The 18,283-nt window shown below is 40.2% G+C and overlaps 1 protein-coding gene across 5 annotated transcripts in view; it reads left to right on the top strand.

Annotated features, from left to right (window-relative positions):
• The first annotated feature begins 8,263 nt into the window (after window positions 1-8,263).
• SPOP (speckle type BTB/POZ protein) overlaps window positions 8,264-18,283 on the top strand; it is a 28,503-nt gene continuing 18,483 nt past the window's right edge. Inside the window, exons 1-3 of one of the 5 annotated variants that reach the window (XM_056362260.1) lie at window positions 8,939-9,264; window positions 11,755-11,826; window positions 15,080-15,164. The gene's annotated coding sequence lies outside the window, so the exon portion shown is untranslated. Of the gene's footprint in view, window positions 8,377-8,938; window positions 9,265-11,754; window positions 11,827-15,079; window positions 15,165-18,283 lie in introns of those variants that run through there. The other 4 variants (XM_056362259.1, XM_056362258.1, XM_056362261.1 and 1 more) reach the window with 4 other exon arrangements.

Genomic DNA, 18,283 nt, shown 5'->3' with positions numbered 1-18,283 from the left:
GGTGGTTCCAGGGAGATGGGAAGAGTCAGGTATGTACTGAGAATAAACAGCAGATTACATTGCTACAGTGTTTCTGCCTGTTGTGCCTCCAGGAGGAACTTGATGTATCAGCCAAGAAAGGTAAAGTTTTATTTCATAGCTAACTGAGACATGGCATCCACAGGGGGAAAACTTGGCAGCTGTATTGCTTTTCCTTTCATCTTCCTTGTTTTTACGAGCTGCTTCTGCAACTCCGTCAGCAGATGTTTAAAAAACCCCAAATGTTTAGAGAGCACATAGAATAAGGTAGATGATACTGTACATGCCTATATTTTGTAGAGGTGGATATAATTGTATAACACTGATAACTTTTTGGTCACAGGATAGTGAAGACTCATGCTCAAATTACAACAGTTTAACGGACAAGGAAGCTATTGTAACTGCTTTGAAATCAATGACTTGCCAATCTTGGAGATACCACTTCAAACGCAGCCTAACAACCATTCAAGAACAACTAGGATTTATGCTGTGCCACTCAGTTAAGAGTTGGTGATTGTGTGAGCTTATCCTGCAGGACTCCACACAGTCTTGCAAGGGAAATGAGAATTCCTGTCAGATTTCATGGACTGAAAAGCGCATGAAAATCAAAATAGCACCCATCAGGGAAAATACATGCTAGATTTAGAGTCCCACTTTAGCATGTAGTAAGTTTATGCTGACTAGTAATAGGAAGAAGTTTTTAAGGCCAGTAGGGATGGGGTATACATTTCAAATATATACTCATAATAAACAGTTTCATACTTAAGATTTACAGTTCATAACTAATAGAATTTCAGCAACAGTGAGCCAGGGATGCATCTAAAGAACAGGAAAAACAATAATTGCCACAGACAGAAACAGGGACAGCTGGATGGCACACTGGAATAAGTAATATAAGGTTTAAACTATTTTAAGAAAAAATTAAAGTTAAGGCTTCAGAATTAAATTAGCAAAAATGGTTGTAGGGCTTTTTTTACTTTCTCTTGCTATGCTTTTCTGCAGTGATTGCAATGTCACTTTCATTCTTTTTGTATATTTATGCACACAGAGGATCCTGAATGCTTGTAATACCACCTTCATCATCACGGTTCAGTTGCTTTGGTTAAGCTCACAGCCTGCTTCTGAAGTTTTTATGAGTAATTAACCTGTTGTAAAGAAAAAATCTGTTCAGAAGACAGCATGGTTTTCATACACAGTACTTGCTGAAATACGGATTCATTCAGTGGAAGTATTTTGCTAGCAGAATATAAGAAAAGACTGCCAGAGTCAGGGATGGTGGTGTGTTGTTTGCTGGAAGTAGGTTCAGGTCCTTTACAGGGTCTTCAGTTACTCCAAGAGCAGCCCAGATGTGCAGCACTGGGCATTCCTGAGAGCTGTTCTACTGGCACAGACCAGATACTGAAGAATCCATTTAAAGTTAAAACCCAGCCAGGTCAGTTATGGAAACCTTCCATCACTTGCGATGAAGAGTAAGTCTTCTGTATGACTGAAACTTGAAAATGGGAATAAAGTGAAATATTTTAAAAGGTATACATAATTTTTGGGACAGCAAGGAAAGATTTCCATAATAGTCCTTGTATTTGCTTTTCTGCAGGTGGGACTAGCACCCACACTTCTTAATCAGTTGTTCTAATTTCTCCTTTCTAACAGCCAGTGTTGTAAGACAACGCTAAGGAATCTTGCAGCGGCCCTGGAACATGAATAGAGGACAGACTCGGCCCATCTGTAATGGCCTCTGCCCACTGACAGCACAGAACTGTCATCCAAAGGACTATTTCCCACTTAACATTAAACAATAACATCTCAGCCTTCTCCAGTACACTCAAACAGTAGCAATCATTGTCTTCAGTTTCTGTGGTAATGGAAAAAACAGACAGCTGAGGTTTATCCTCTGGAAGCATAATTGCTTGGCATTCATTAGCTAAACTTCTAAAAATCACTTCTCAGAACAATGCAAGCTGCTTTCCAGGCAAAGGCTGCCTCTCTTATTCCTTGTCAGCATTGAGGAGCTGAGTCTGCTTTCAAGACAGATGTGCAGCCTGCTCTGATTTAGTTTATTCTCAGAATTGTACTGTCACTTTCTCCCAGGGTCTTGAGAGATCTTATTCAGTGAACATGATAGGCTATAATTTGTTAATTAGACAGTGAATGTGGCGGGAAAAACAAAATCCTTGCCTCAGGATTAAGAAACACCATCAGTATGGATTGGGAGATTCTGCCCCTGCCTTAGGACTTGTGTGGCAGTCCCATAACCTAGTGTTTCAATGATTACCAAGGTTGTTTTTATTTTTGCATGAACAGCTAGACCAGATCTGTAAAAAGGAAGTGTTCACAGCCACGCCTGGAGAGATGTAAAACTCTGATGTGAACGCACCAAGCACAACTGAATTACCAACTTGTCTAGATAACAAGTGCAGTTTTGACATAAGCTTTACTTTCTGTGGTTTGACAAATTCTAAGAGGTCTTTTTGTTTTGTTTTGTTTCCCTTCTATATCGCATGAAGCATATTATCACTTAAAGTTAAGATAGCTTCATTAATATTTCTAAGCAGCAAGACACCATTACCTGATAATTGAGGAAATGCCCAGGAAGAAATTAATTATTTTTGCAGTCAGTAAATATTTTAGAAAGTGTGAATTACATAAATCTTGGGAACCCATACAGAATGTAGCATGTCATTTCATTATCTGTAAACTTACCTAGTCACAGAAGGGGACAGCACAGTCCAGTAAAAACAGCAGATCCATAAATGCTGGAATTAGCAACCCGTGTTTTGATAGAACATGGTAGAATGCAATGATCACTGAGGTCCCTACTTCTTTTTTTTTTAACTTGCTCAAAAAGCAATGCTGAAATAGAAGATATTGAGGGATGGGGTAGGAAGATAGGAACATCAAACAACATAAACTTTGTCTCCTTAGGAAATCAGGTTAAAGACAATGTGATTAGACAATTAAAGACTACAGCATGCAGATATCTACAACAGAACCAAAATATTGCATGGGCAACCTTACTTCTGGCTGGTCTTCATGGCTTCTGAAATCACTGTTCTAAAAGACAGTTTTCTATGCAATAACTGAGTGTATCTTCAAATTAAATTAAACATCTGAATATTCATTACTGCCATTTTGGTTGCAGTAATGTAATGCCATAATAGGCATTACAGGACATTGGTAATGAGAAGGCAAAACCAAAGAACTGATTAGCTCCACATTAAGCTCCTCAGTTCTGTAAAATGTTCTAGAGTAGCAGTATTTCAGTCATGATACTTGCTAGAATTTGTGCAATAAAGTGCATACTGACAGCTAGTATCCATCTTACTGTATTGAAAGCACAAATTTAGCGAGCTCTCCTCTCTTCTACCAGCATTAGAAAATAGAACAAGACTAAACTGTCATCTAGTTATGAATCCCGACGCTGAATAACTGAAAAATGCTTGTCTGTGGATACCTTAAAAATCCTGCCTTTCCCTTAACTTGTTACCACTGAGGTACAGACTGCAAATGCACTTTTACATTCTCCCTTTACTACATCACTTCTCATTGCTCCGTACTTTTATCTTACTGAATTAACTTCCTCTTTTTAAAAAAAATAATTATTTTTTTCAGCTGTTTGAGCCTGTTATGCTCATTCATATTTTCATGCTCTGTTACACAGAGTGAATTCTATCCTGGATTTTCCAAGTCTTTTGTCCAGTTATCGCTCTGTACCTGTAGAAGGGGAAAACAGCAGTGACAAAAACCTTTAGACTGTTGCAGTCCATTCCCACTTCTCCACTAAGGAAGACTGCTGTGATAACATTGAACATTAATTCCTGTTTGTGGAGAGAGGCTGGTTTGAATAAATCAGAGGACTTTTGACAACGTTCTGAGCTCCTCCACTCTGCAGGTGCTAGCAGAGTTAACAGCATCTTGGAGAAAGGAAAATAATTTCACAGACCATTAGGGCTGTTGGGAAGCAGCAGGATCAGGTTTTAATGAATACAGGATCAAAAGCATCTTAAAGCAAACCAGCACTGAAAACAAGAGCAGGCTCATCAGGGAAGACAGGAGATGCTTCTAACGAGAAAGAAAGCACCAACTCAAAGACATGAGGGAGTCACTTTCTCACAATAATGCATTTTAAAGTATAATTTCCTCTTCTAAAAAATTAGCTTTGATACTTTTCCAATACATGTAAAAATAGCACTATGAACAGATTCCCTGCAATTAAAATCTCCAAGTTAGAGTTTTTCCAAAGGAGGTCAAGATTTTTTTTAAGTAATGTTTGTTTTCTCACAAATATAAGTAGTTTTAATCACAGCAACCATGACTAAGTTACCAATTTTGAAGTCAGGAAAGCAAATTCAGACAAGAAATATGCAAAGCAGTAAGCTCAGACCTGAGAATGGTTTGTACATGAAAAAGGAGACTATGCCACCACTACCAGCAGGCACTTTCTCATAGAAGTGCCAACCGCTATTGTTTTGTAGCGAATATAACACTGTCTGTATGTGGTGCCTGTGCTACAGCAAATTTATCCTTTCATGCTCCAAGGGACATAGGTGCTACTGGATCCAAATGCAACAAAGGTAGGAACTAACTGCTTATGTGCTCAGGCAATGACAATTTTGAGCACACGCGTAACCAGAAACTGGCAACATTTAAGTGAACGTTCAGGACAGAAAGGGCAGTACGTGAAAGATTTAGGTACCTGTAATATTATACATCTGTTGAAAATTATTTGTTTTCAGTCGTAGTTCTTAATTTGGGTACCTAAAACCCATCTAATTCCTACATTCTTGTGGATTTCTGCTTCAAAACCAGAAGCAACCAGTTCCCCTATTATTTTTTTTTAATATATATAAGCTGCTTAACTTCTATACACTTTAAAAGTTTTAAAAGATGGGTAATATTTAACTTACCCTCCTACTCCATGCAATGCTGAAGATTATTTATAGTGAAGGAAAAGTGGGGATACTGGACTCAGTGTCTAGCTCAGTACTTGCTATTCTGTTGCAAATTACATTTTGAGGAAGAAGGTTGCAAAAGAAAGAGCTCGCCAGTTTCCCTTCCCTGGAGGATGCTCAGACTTACGTGGTTCAAAGAAGTCAGTATCTCAGAAGCTTTTCCTTTCATCACAAACCGTATCAGCACTTACTGTCCTCTAGTGTGCTCCACTAGTGCTAAACCTTAGACTGCTTTGACAAGATAAATAATAATGTAGGCTTTGTACTGGGCTAGGTGAGAGCATGACATTTCAAGAGGATGGAGATACCCTAGCAGAAGTCAGACTCCAAAGATAAACTATTAGATACTAGATTTTTAATTGGCTGTTACACAAATAGTACTATTCCACAATGAAACCATGAAAGCTTGTAGTATCAAGATTCTTTTAATGTCTTAAATTTTAAAACAAAAACCCTAACCATATCCTCAAACCCAGCAACAATCCCATTACTGTTTGTGAACATACCTTTTGCATTACATATGGAAAATGAGATAAAGATGTCTCGCTGGTATGAGGAGAGGTGAATCAAGCAACTTGTGCTATTTGTGTGACTATTGCCTACATAAAAGCTTCATTAAGTCTCCCCAGTGACTGGAGATGGGTTTTGTTTAGAATGGGTTTGTTTGCTTTTGTAACAAGCTAGCAAATACAGGAAATAATTTAAAAAGTGTTTTCATACTCCCCTGATCATCAGGAGCCTATATGAGATTTTAATTAGTGCTGCATTTTCAATAACCCTGTATCCATATGTGTTGCAGATTCTTTCCTGGATAAAAGGGAGATAATTAGGAGAATCCTGTTTTTCAGTCTCTCACTAAAGGGATAGCTGATACATTTAATCATGATGTAGAAATTCTGGCAGCTTTCTCTGAGTTCAGCCTCTCTCTAATTACATTTCTAGATTTTTAGTAAATTGAAAGGGAAACGTAGACGTAGGAACAAAATAATTAAAACCAAAGAGGAAGTGAATATTAAAAATCAGGAGCTATTTAAAATTCTTGCACATAACTCTTTCATGGACATCAGTTTAATCAGCTTCACATAAAAATAAAACTTAAATATACACAAAAGAAACACCTTCAAACCTATATGTACATTAGCATTTACTGATGATTCTCATGCAGAAAAATACACCTGTCTTGTATCATTCAGATGATACTGAAAATTATACCCAAAGTGAATGCATTTAAGAATTTGGTTACTCTTACATGCACCCTAGTGTCAAAACACACACACACACACACACACACACACATACCCCTGCATATCCCCATGCACATTTTCAAGGTTCAAGCAGTACCTGCACCTAGGAATTGTAATTTTGTTAAAGACAGAAGGTAGGGTCTGCGAGGAGTGACAGTATTTCACTTCTATCTGCCACTAAGGAGGACAGAATTGACCTTAAGTAACTTTTACATATGGAGGTGAGGTAAAATTTGATCATTTTCACACATACCCTATTTAATCTTCCACTTCCTGGGAACAAGAGAATTTTGATTAGGAGAATGTCATAAACCGCAAGAAAGGTTGACCTTCCTACCACTAACTGACATATAGCCAGTGTTGAATTAAAGGAGACATTTCTGTTTGTTCTGTCTAGAAACATCTTGCAATTTGTCTGCAGCCTAAGCGAGGGGAAGGAGGAATCTGTTTTCTCTTAAAACTGGTGCTGTGATTTCCTTTTGTACTTCAACTGTAAAGAGGATAAATACATCAGTAAATAATCCACAGCTTATTTGGGGAATATAAACCCCAGACTAATGGAAAGGGTATGAAAGTAAGTTTCTAGGAGAAATGCATAGCCAGAATAGGAATGCTAACACCAATTCTGTACATCACAAGAGGCAGTTTTATGGCATTTCTTCATTGCAATGCAGCATTACCTGCTGGTTTGTCACCATGGGCAGCAGTTTGTGAAATGACAGAATGAAGCAGGGTTCAAGAATTAGTTATGACTTGGATGAGATACGTGCCAGGAAAACCCAGGACACCACAGAAAACATTTGCGATGAAACGGGCAATATTCTCTGAGTCAGTAGTGGACAACTGTGGCTGCCAAGCATACAGGACCAATTGTGCTATAAGAAGCAGCATTTTTCATCTAAGAGAATGAGATATGAGGTAAAAAGACTTTGTATCTTTCATTTAAGTGTAACTGTGATATGTATTATGTAACCTGACTGATTTGGTTATTGTGGTGCTTTGCATGTAATTGTGTTAATTCACTATTAACTGGCAGGAAAGAAAGGCTAGCCGAGGATAAGCTTCTCCACAAACATTTAAGTATTTAAAGGCTGTGAACAATGACTATTTTGCTTTCCCTGTTTGCAAACCATTACAAATTAGAAGACCCATACATAGACAGGATCTTACGATGATAGTATAAATACATCGGGATGTTATCTGGTCCAACCTGCTCAAAGCAGGGTCACCTATGAGATCTGAGAAGGTTGCTCAGGACTTTATTTAATCAGACCTTTAAAACCCTGAGAAAACAGAGACCACATAGTCTATCTGGGCAACCTGTCCAAACGCTCATCTATGGCCATATCTAGATATCTTGTATCTAGTCTAAATCTCTTCAGGTTTCCTTTTGTGTCTCATCCTCCTGCCATGTACCACTATGAAGTGCCTGGCTCCATTTGCTTGATAACCCCCTTGTAAAAGGTGGGCCTTGTAAGTCTGTAAGGCCTCCCTTAACTTTTTGATCTAGATCCCTGAATGACAGACATGTTGCTTTATAATCCTTTTCTCAAAACATTAAAATAACCACTATGCTTTGAGGAAAAACTCACCAGCCATCTTCAAACTTGCTAAGAAATTATCATTGTGGACAGTGCAGGGAGCCACTCTTCACAAGCACAGATGACCCACCACACAGCCTGAAGTGAGAGAATAGGGAAGAATTGTTTGTATTTTCCACCATAACACTAAGCCCAACCCTCAAAGGAACCAGGAGGAAAGATGAAAACAGGCCACACCACCACAGCAAGCGAAACATACACTCTCATCTCCCCCAACACTTCCTCCTTGAGTAAAGGAATTTGAAACAAAAGCCGACACCAGCTCGCAGAAGAGCTGTCAACCCTCACGCAACACCAGGAGAAGAGGCCTGCCAGGCAGAAGGAGCAGAGAAGCACGGCACCACCTCAGGCAGCCGCTCCTCACAATGCTGAGGCGAAGCACAGATGACGCGCACCACCTCCCTCGACGCCCTTCCCGCGTTCACGCCCCACCCCGCCTCTCGGCGCATGCGCAGCGCCTCCGCGTGCCGCTGAGGGGCGGGCGCTGCGGGGGGGCCGGATGTGTCAGTGTAGGGTGGTATGAGGAGACCGAAAGGGGACAGCAGGCAGCGGTTCCCTTCTCAGGTGAGGTGGGAGGGGCCGTGCGGGGGAGAGAAGCAAAAAGGAATTGGGCGAGGACTGGAAGCCTCCGCAGGGATGGGGGGAAGGTAGTCTCCTCGTCCCCCGCCACCGCTTGCCTCTCTGATGTGTATGTGGGGCAGCTCTCCTGTGTCCCTGCGGCGGCCCTGCCGCACGACTGGGAAGTGAGAGACCCGCGCGGGCCTGCGTCCCCCTCCTCTGCTGGCTGTTCTAAGTGGCACTGCGACAGGAGTAGCTCTGCCAAATAGCGAGCGCTTGAACTTGAGGGGACCCCAAGGCACACGGCGCATGTTCCGCCGTGCTGCCAGGCGGTGAGCCACCCGGGGGAGGGGCGGGCGGGCGGGGCCGAGCGCGCATGCGCAAGAGGGGGGGGGCGGGGAGGGCGTGTTTGGCTGCGCAGGCGCGGGAGCGGGAAGGGCGCCGCTGCCGCAGGCGCGGAGGGGAGCGGGGGGCGGGAGGCCGAGGCCGGTGCGAGGGGTACGCGCCTGCGCGGTGGCCGGGAGCGGGGCGCGGGGGGGAGCGCGGTGCGGCCGGGGCGCCTGCGCGGCCGGGGGGGAGCGCTGGGAACGGCCATATCCTGCCCGTTCGTCAGCGCGGCGCCTGCGCAGAGCGCTGCTGCGGGGACTTGCGGAATAAGCGGAATAACGAGCCTCTGCATCTGCTTGGGGGGACTCGGAGGAGGAAGACATGCTGCTAGATAGTGAGCTCCAGCTGCTGGTGTTCGCCTAGAGGGGCTGGCTGCGGAACGGGGGCCAGAGTCCGGGGGCGCTATCCCCACCCGCCGCACCTGCCTGGGCCAGGGCTTCTCGGGCGCTCAGCCTGTCTCGGAGCGGGGCTTCCACCGGCCGTAGGAGTCACTCGCGGGGCCCGGAGGTAAGAGCTGTGGGGAAGGGGGCAGGCGCTGGGGGAGGGCTCGGTGGCTCGGCTGGGGAGGAGGGCGCGAGTGAGGGAGCGGGGCCTGGGGAGGGGAGAGGTCCGGCAGGGGAAAGTTCGGGGGAGGCCTGCTTAAGGGATTCCCGGAGCTCCTCAGGCAGGGGCAGAGGTTCAGTGGGGTGCCAGGAACTGAGTAAGGAAACGTGAGTGGGAGAAAGGAAATAAAGGCTGGAGTGGAAAACCTGGGGTGACTAACAGCATAACCAAGTAAGGGATGGCCGGTTGTAGTTTTCACCGCTGAGGACTGAGAGGCACGTTTCTCGTGAATTAGAGGCGTCTGGGATCGGTGCTGGTATTTCTTCACTGTGTCTCAGGCCTGTGGTGGTGTTTAAAGGAAATGGTGCATCATCATGCAGTATGGAAAGGCAAAAGAATTCTCTTTCGCAGTTAAATGTGTCACTGATTCAATTTAATAGCTGAGTGCTAGTGCTTGCTACAAGCATTATCCTGATTAATGATTATAAAGGTATTATAAAGGTAAAATACTATTTCTGTAGTGTGCCAGATGCCTGTGCAATGGAATTGTCTTTCCCTTGATGTTTTTTAGAGGAGAGGAAGATATGGAATGTAATGTTATTTGTTGTCATTTTTCTGTAACTCAGATTTATTAAATGTGTTTACGTTTGTGATTGTAGAGCATCATTGTGACATAATGAAAAGGAATACTTTTTTGTGATTTCTTTTTTTTTTCCTCTTTCTTTGCCTTTAGAGTTCTAAGTGTTTATGTCTGGGGGTGGCTTGATGTGAAGCCCTATAAAAGTCTGAAGAATGACACTATTATTTATGCTTTATAAAACAGAACTCTTTGGTTATAAATCCCCCTACATTAGTTAAGTAAAACATACCACTGGCTTCTTTTTCAGTGATATTTTCTAACCAAATGCCCAGAATTACTTGGTTTCATTATGTCACTTGTTTCGTTGTGCCCTGAAGAAAAGACAGATTTTTATTTTCTTAATGGCATTTTGTCATGGATGGGTATCGAGATCGAGACAAAATAATAGCAGAAGTACATTGCAAGCTCTTGTCCTGTCACCATATCAGTAGAGGACAGTAATACAGGAGAGGACTGTACCTACCATAAGATCATAGAAACTACTATCAAATTTGATACCCTGATTTACTTGAGTGTAGTTACCCCTATTATAAAACGAATTGCATTTCCTCCCCCAAACCTCCTGGGTTTGCCCATAGATACAGATCAGGGAGGGAGTTAAAATGTAAGGGGTTTTGGTTTCACATACGGTCTCCGTGAACATTGCCAACATTGCCATCGCTGATTGCACAGATGACAGTGGAGTGCTCAAAAAAATACTATTTCCTGTGTAATTGATCTTACAATTTGCTGATGTTTTAACATGGAGAAGGTACCAGGACTGGCAATAGTATTAGGTTGATTAGACCTGATAAATGTTGAAGACCATTCCATTCATCAGAGTCTTCTCTCAGTTAGTTTCCACTGAGCCAGCTTGACCTGTGCGTGGGGAGGTTTAGGGTTAATCTCTGAATCTCTGAACTGCAGCTGAGCCTCTAGATGGTCCTAGTGTGAGGTATGTACTGTGAACCGAGTTTGATGCCCTGTGTGATTTTTCTAGATACCATTCTAGTTTACAGAAGAGGGACTTAACAGCATTATTCTTGACACACCCTTCTATTCAGCATTTTACTCTTGGGGCTTTGCCATTCCACTGCCTGGCTCACAGTGGACCTGTAAACTTGAAACATCTGCTTCATTTCTTCCTGGACATTATTTCTGCAGAATTGGGCATAAAGCTTGTACAATCAGGAGCTATTGCGGTGTTATTGATTGCATGCATAGTTTCACACTTGGAAATACCCACTGTAATGTTGTAAAATTCCTTCTCCCAGCATTGGCTTGATTTTCTGCACGACTGGAGTATTATGTAAGATCTTGCTTTATTGCTCCAACCTCTGACTGTTGGTGTTTCCTACTCAGCACAGAGAGGAAATACTACTGAAATGTGTTTTTTTTTAAAAAAAAGCAAACAAGCTCGTTTTATTGGGAGAATTGCTTCTTGATTCTCAGTTGATAAGCTGCTACTGCATTGTCTTGTGCTTTGTACTTGAGAGACCTCTTAAATAAAGCATGTGTCCCAAGTTCTAGAAACACATGATGGTATGGGAAACTAGCACGAGATGAAAGTATTTGTACCCTTGAGGAGGCAAATAAGCTGTTGTTTTTCTGAAACTATATCTGTAAATGTATTAGAATTTCTTTTCTTGATTTCACATTGTTAAGTGTCCCTTTACTGAACTCTCTAGCAGTTTTTGGAAGGAAGGATTTGAGTGATTCTGGAAGTCTCTTCCTCTTTGCTGGTGTACGTAGCTGCGAATTCAAGAAAATAGGTAACACGCATGAAATGTAATTTTGTGGGGGTTTTGCTTCATTTTTTTTCTCCACATTTTTAGGACTGAAAAGATGCAGAACCACTGACTGTGTAGCAAATGCCTGGAAAAGACTTGAGAGTTCATTTTTATACAGTGAGTAAATTCTTTGTCTACAGGCAGAAGTTGCACCATTGCAATCTGTGAAGTGTACCTGGCTTTACAACTCCATGGATTTTTAGACATCTGTAGAGTTTATAAAGTCAGGACCACTGGAGGGATTAAATACTCCCAACACTAAATTCATGACCAGAAGATAGTGTTTTGGCCATTGGTATAGCAGATAGTGGTGACTTTAGATACACTGATTAGAGAAAATAGTATTAAAATTTTCATATTGAGATCTTGGTTCAGCTTTTCTTAGCCTGCACTGTAGGTCTTACTCAGGTTCTGTTGTATGACAGTGGACTTTAAAAATGGCTTTTGCTAGAAATACAGCATGTATGTTGTGCATTTTAAATTGGGTCTGATGTAATAGTTGGGCTGTGCATGATATACAGTAACATTTAATGCTTTTAAAAAATTGATCCAACTTCTGATAACAGAAGTAATTTCCTAGCAAAAAGGGGATGCGCTTGCACACACCTTTAAGAGACTTAAATACAGAAAAATTCAGACTATTCATTTGATAATATGCTATTTTTTAAGCATTTAAAATATTTAGGAATCTCATAAGTTCAGTAGTATTGTTTCTGAAAATACATTGGAAGGTTTAGAACTCTGAACACTGAAATTTATTACATATTCAGAAACATTTCATGTTGCATCATGTGTAAAATTAGGGTATATAGTTGGACACCAGGATTCTTAAATTGCTGACTAACAGTTTAAGGTACTCTGAATGACTACCTTTTCTCTGGAGTTAATGTGCCACCCTTTGAGTTAATGGAGGTACAGTTGTAACACTTTTGTATGTGTGACATCAGAAATGGCAGTGACATCTATACAGCATCAATCTGAAAAGACTGATGTGATGTTCTGAAAATGGAAACATCTTCTGATGTCAAACAGAACTTAAAGAATTACACATTTTTAACTATGAATATGCAGAAATGGTACTTGTAGAGGTTCACAGGATGATTTGTGGGACTAAAAGAGCAATTTGTAGTTCAGGTTTTTTTTCCTCCTTTCCATGAAGTCTTAAGTCCTCATATTTACCAAGAAACAGCTATCTCCAAAATGAGTATAACGTGAGTATCTGTTAGGGCTGTGACAAGAACTGATATTTAAGCAAAATTGCATGAGTGGAGAAGATGGTCTAGAAAAACTTACTGACCTTGGAGCCAAACAAGAAGTAGAAGCTTGCTTGCAGAACTTGATCAGATGAAGAAGTCAGTTAACTTAATGATATGTGTATTTTTAAAAGTGTGGCTTTAGTTACTGTTCTGGCCACGTTCTTTGCTCATTGCTACAGAAATTCGTTCAACAGATCATAAATCAGATCGTAATTGTATATAGAAACTTTTCTCTAATAGCAGTGGTTTGCTACTGGGAGGCATCCCACGATTTATTTCTTCTAGATTTTAAAGCTAGTGAGGTCTCACTTACCTTTTCTTAAAAATAAATATTTTTCAGGTTTTTTTTTGTATTTAAAACGGTGAATTTGCTCTTGTATCTGAAAGAGAAGTTCAAATGACAGCCCTGCTTTTAGAGGCATGCTTACAGCAGTGAGACTGGAGAGCAGGTGGAGACAAACACGAAGTCATCTGGAGCTGCTGTATAGCAATGCAGAGAAGCTGCCTGGCTGCCTCCCAAGTGTTGCTGCATAAAGAGGCTAGAACAGACGCTGACTGCATCAATGGAAAAGTTTTCAGTTAACATGGCTAGAATCATGCCTACAGGTTAACTATGTTGACTGTTAAAGAATGTTGTGTATCCCCTCTATCCCCCACAAGAAGCTATTATCTTGTGGTGAAGACATCATGCAGTACCTTCTTCAGATGCACAGAAGGCAGATTGTTGTAGGCTGGGTATCTTGACCTTATACATCTGCCTTCATAATTTCAAAATCATATTAAGTGACACCACTGTATGGGTGCCTTCATTTCCTCAGCTGCTTTTTTGTAGAGGTGTGCAGCCTCAACAAGTTGTGCTTAAAACCCACATGTATCAGTTTGATGAATTTCTTAGAAGCACTTGTGGACACTAAATGAAATTCAGAGAACAGTATTTCACTACTGCATTTGAGAGAAAGTGTTTTTTTAAGATGTCCTGTTAGCTTGTGCTTTTGTTCATACTTCTTCCTAGAGAGAAGTACAGCGTGTCAGTGCAGGCGTTTGAGTCCAGAAGTTTTGAAAATTGCCATCACATGTAGTGTTCTGCCTTACAGACCTCTGCTTGCTAATGACTGTCGTTTAAATTTTACATAATTTTAATCAGGGATTGCAAGCACAAGTGTTACAGCAAATTATATTCAGCTGTATCATGGAAATGTTCTAAAGTCCTGGTGCTTTTTTGGCAGTAATTTATAACTTGTGTGATTTAGAGTTGGTTCTTGGCTAGCAGGTAATTGATACTTCTCTTTAGATTAATATTGCTTATTGAGTTTTACTATTGATGGGGAAAATAATAGGAAGACCCTTAAAAGTGTTTTTATAAGAACAGAAGGGTTTAACAGGAAGAAATCAAAAGTGACAAGAACTGGTTTCTTCTTTGAGGCTGAACACTTTATGGAGATGGCTTCTTGGTGTAAAAAGGGAAATAAATGTAGGTATGTTCTGGGAATTTATTTTCACATACTTTTACATTTACCTCTTTTTCAAAGATGCAATAAATGGCTTATGCCAATAACAGCTCAGAATGCGTAATTAAAAGCAAATCGGCTCCCTGTGTCCAAGATACTTCCTTTGAATTTTTTTTCACTTAGAAGTTACAACATTAATGCTGAAAGTAGTGAAAAGAATTCACCTTGCTGCCCTGATTCCAAAGTGTCACTAATATAAACAGACATAGAATAATGCCTCTGGCCCAGTCTTTCTCCTGTTGACTAAAAACATACTAAATATGTAATGTCTAAGATACCAGATTTTTCTTTGCTCTTATTCTTATTAATTCAATAATGTTAGTCTTGAATGGTTACAATATTCAAATATGGGTGTAGATGAATGCCATAATTTTTATTTTCAATGGGATTTATGGTAAGATGTAATATTTTTGTGTTAATGTAAGATTATTAAAATTATGCTAGGAAAACCATCACACCTTTTTGAAGTCAGTGTGATCTGTTCTGTAGAAAACACGGCTAATGATTTTTGAGGAAAATATAGAAGGGTTGGAAGTGGAAGTTGGTTGGAATTTGATTCCCCTCTCCTTCCTGTCCTTACTCTTTTTCATGTTGATGTCTGATAAGGTCAGAGAGAAGACTGAACAAAGTAACTTTGAAAATTAAGGACTCTTCCTGCCTGTAAAAACAAGTGTCTGAGAAGCGTTACCTGGTAAGATAGGCTGCAAAGAAGAGTCTTTTTCGAGTGCTTGTAGTTGCTATTTATTATCTGTTAGAAATAAGTGCTGGAGTGAGCTTGCTGTTGGAACGAAACAAGCAGTTGATTCTTACAATGCTTTTCCAAAAACCTGGGTGTGCGTGCTGATTCTGAGGGTGCTTTTATTGGGTAATTGCATGATCTTTACATTTAGCAGGTTAAAATAATTCTCATAACCATTTTAAAGTCATGCTGCAATTGCAAGGAGGTGAAAGAATCCAGTAGTTTGGTGTCTCATTTTGGCGATGCTTTGTAATCTCTAAATAGATTATTTGAAAACTTAATTTCCAAAATCATAATGGCAGAAACTGTACTTCAGCTCAAGTTGGTTTTGATAAGCTCGTAGAAATATTAATGCAAGATGGCAACTGGAAAATGTTATGTGAGGACTACCAGATGTTTGTATTACCGGAATGTTGATATAAATAAAAGGCTCCAGAGGGGATTATAGTCTTGGTGATTTGCTAGAGATCAGATCTGCAATCCCATTTGAGTGCTTTAGCAGTGTTTGGTACTGGGTCTCACCGCAGTAGATTGAAAAATGCAGTCCTGCTTAATTTTCAGTTTTGGCTTGTTCGCTGATTAGATGTTGTACCACTTAGGCATTTTCTTCCAGTTATTTTCAACTCCCCAGGAATCTGTTGGGATTTTAGAGGTGTGAGGTATTTCTAGCAGTGGGTTGCTTTTGCAAGAGAAGAACAGTCTACACAGGGGAGAAAACCCCCTGCTGTTGCCAGCCTGTTTTCAGAGTGAGAGCCTTCCCCAGAATGTTAGGAAGTTTTCGTGGGTTTATCTTTTTTATTGGGAAGATGAGTTACATGCTATGAATGTTTTACTTTTTTAAAAAATTGTTAAAATGGCAACTGAGTTACTTGCAAGTGACAGGTAACAATTTACAAGTAGAAACTGAAGCTGTAAAATACTTTTTATGATTTGCCTGTGAGGGAGAATCTGTCTTCAATAAGAAACCTGATCTTATTTCAGAAAAGGGTTTTGTTACTGCCTGTGAACTCTTTTTATTTTAGAAGTCTGCTCAAGCTGATTGTTTCTGTAAAACCTTAGCTAGTGTGTTTGAATTGCATTTTTGCTTGAGAGGAGAGAAATGAGCAGGAACGGATTGGCAGGAGGGAAGAGAAAAGCGGTGAAAAGGAGAATTTGGAGAAAAGGAAAATAAGAGGTTTATTTACTTTTAACGTGCTTATGATCTTAATTAAAAAATTATGAGGAAGATTAACTTCTGAGGAAAAACAGTTTTGAAGATTTAAGCTTTAAGCATCTTGGGATGTAGCTCGAGGATTAAAGATGGAAGTAGAAAGAGTAGAAGGCAAATATCTGGTGAAAATAGGAGTGGTGACTTAAATGCAGCAGTAACTCTAAAATAAAAAAGTTTTATTTGCTTTTAAGGGTTTGATTACATTTTATATTGACTGCTGTGGGTGTAATTCTAATATACTTTGGGTAATTTGTAGTTAGGGTTGGATGTGATTGGAGGGGATGCAGTTTTCTGCATCTGTTCAAACACCAACATGAAGCAGTCTTAGAAGAATGTCAAAAATATGACTTGACTTAATGACTGAAGAGCAGAAATTTTCAGTGGAGGATTTGTTTATAAAAGCAGAAGGTTATTTAGAGAACTCTTGGCTGCTTCTTACCACCAACTTCCTCTCTCTTCCCTCAGTTTAGTTTTAGCTGTTTGCTGTTTTATCTGGCGATATTTGGGGAGGAGAGGGAAGGGATGGTAGGTGGTCTACAGCTAAAGAATGATGGTTGTTTCTTTTCTTACAAAATCCATGTAAAACTTGTAATTCTCCCTACAGTACTGATGTTTCACTGACAATTGTCCCATCCTTTAACAGTTTCTTACAAATTACAATTGTTATAGGTGACCAAGCCCTTCCCTTCCCCCCCCCCCCCCCCCCCATTTTACAATTGGAGAATTTGTTTAAGGGGAAAAAATTAAAAACATAGTGGAAAAGAAACAGTTTTTGAATACTTGTCAAAGTGGCATTTTGGTTACTGAATTCTAGTGGGCTGCCGATATTCAGTGCATTTTGAGATAACTATCTCTCTTACTGTGTTCAAAATGATTTTTCTGAGTAACTCATCTTTTTTTCCATGATCTGGCATCTCAAAAAATAAATAAATCTGGATGTTACAACTTGATAATGAGTTTTCTGAAATAAACTGAATTAAGATCTATGTGTCTGCCTTAATTAAAATCTTTTTATGCAGTGTCCACAGGGCCCTGTTATGACCTCAGGAATTTGGCCTTCCATCGAAGTTCCTGAGTGCTACTGATGGTATAATGGGGACAAGTTACAAACTTGAGTTAGGATTGATGTATAGTGCCTTGGGATCAAGAGAAAAGCACAGGACTCTCAACATGTGACAGAGATCATTTGCACTCTATTTTGAGGGGGAGCCAGGTTCTTTCTATTTTTTCTGTCTCCCAAATGAGTTGTTGTAGGTCCTTTAGCCTGGTATGCATCTTTCACTGGATGCCAGTTCATTCCTTTTATCTTTATGCTGTGATTGTGTTGATTTTTCCAGTTTATTATCTTACTACTGAAGATTGTAAATAAAAACCCATGTCTCACTTTGAGTTTAGCAGGTTTTGTGGCGCTCAACAGGGTACAGGTTAAGTAACATCTTTTTTTTTTTTTTAATTGTAAAGTACAAAAGGTAGAGGAAGGTGTAATGCACATGCTCCTGGTTTTTAGAAAGTGTTCAAGCTTAATTCACTAACCATTTTTTGGCATGAATTATTCTTTCTTCTAATTCGGGCACAGTTAAGTCTGTATATATACCATTCATGTTACTCCCCTGTAGTTTGTTTTTTCCAAGCAGTGATTGGCTTCTTGTTGTAGAACTGTTCACACTTCTTTGTTCCTGAAAGATAAGCTGCTTGCTTTTGGAAACCAGTCTTCCTTTCAAGATGTAGCTCTCTGTTATAGGTCACTTTCATCTTTCCGAAGTGTGTATTTCTAATCTGAAGTCTAATTTTATTGGTACAGGTTATTTGCTACGTTGCAACTTAGTGTAACCTCTGGAATTCACTGTGGCTGACTTTCAGC

Source organism: Falco biarmicus, chromosome 17 (genome assembly GCF_023638135.1).
Source record: "Falco biarmicus isolate bFalBia1 chromosome 17, bFalBia1.pri, whole genome shotgun sequence".
NCBI classification, from domain to species: Eukaryota; Metazoa; Chordata; class Aves; order Falconiformes; family Falconidae; genus Falco; species Falco biarmicus.
This window is presented reverse-complemented; position numbering and strand designations above follow the sequence as displayed.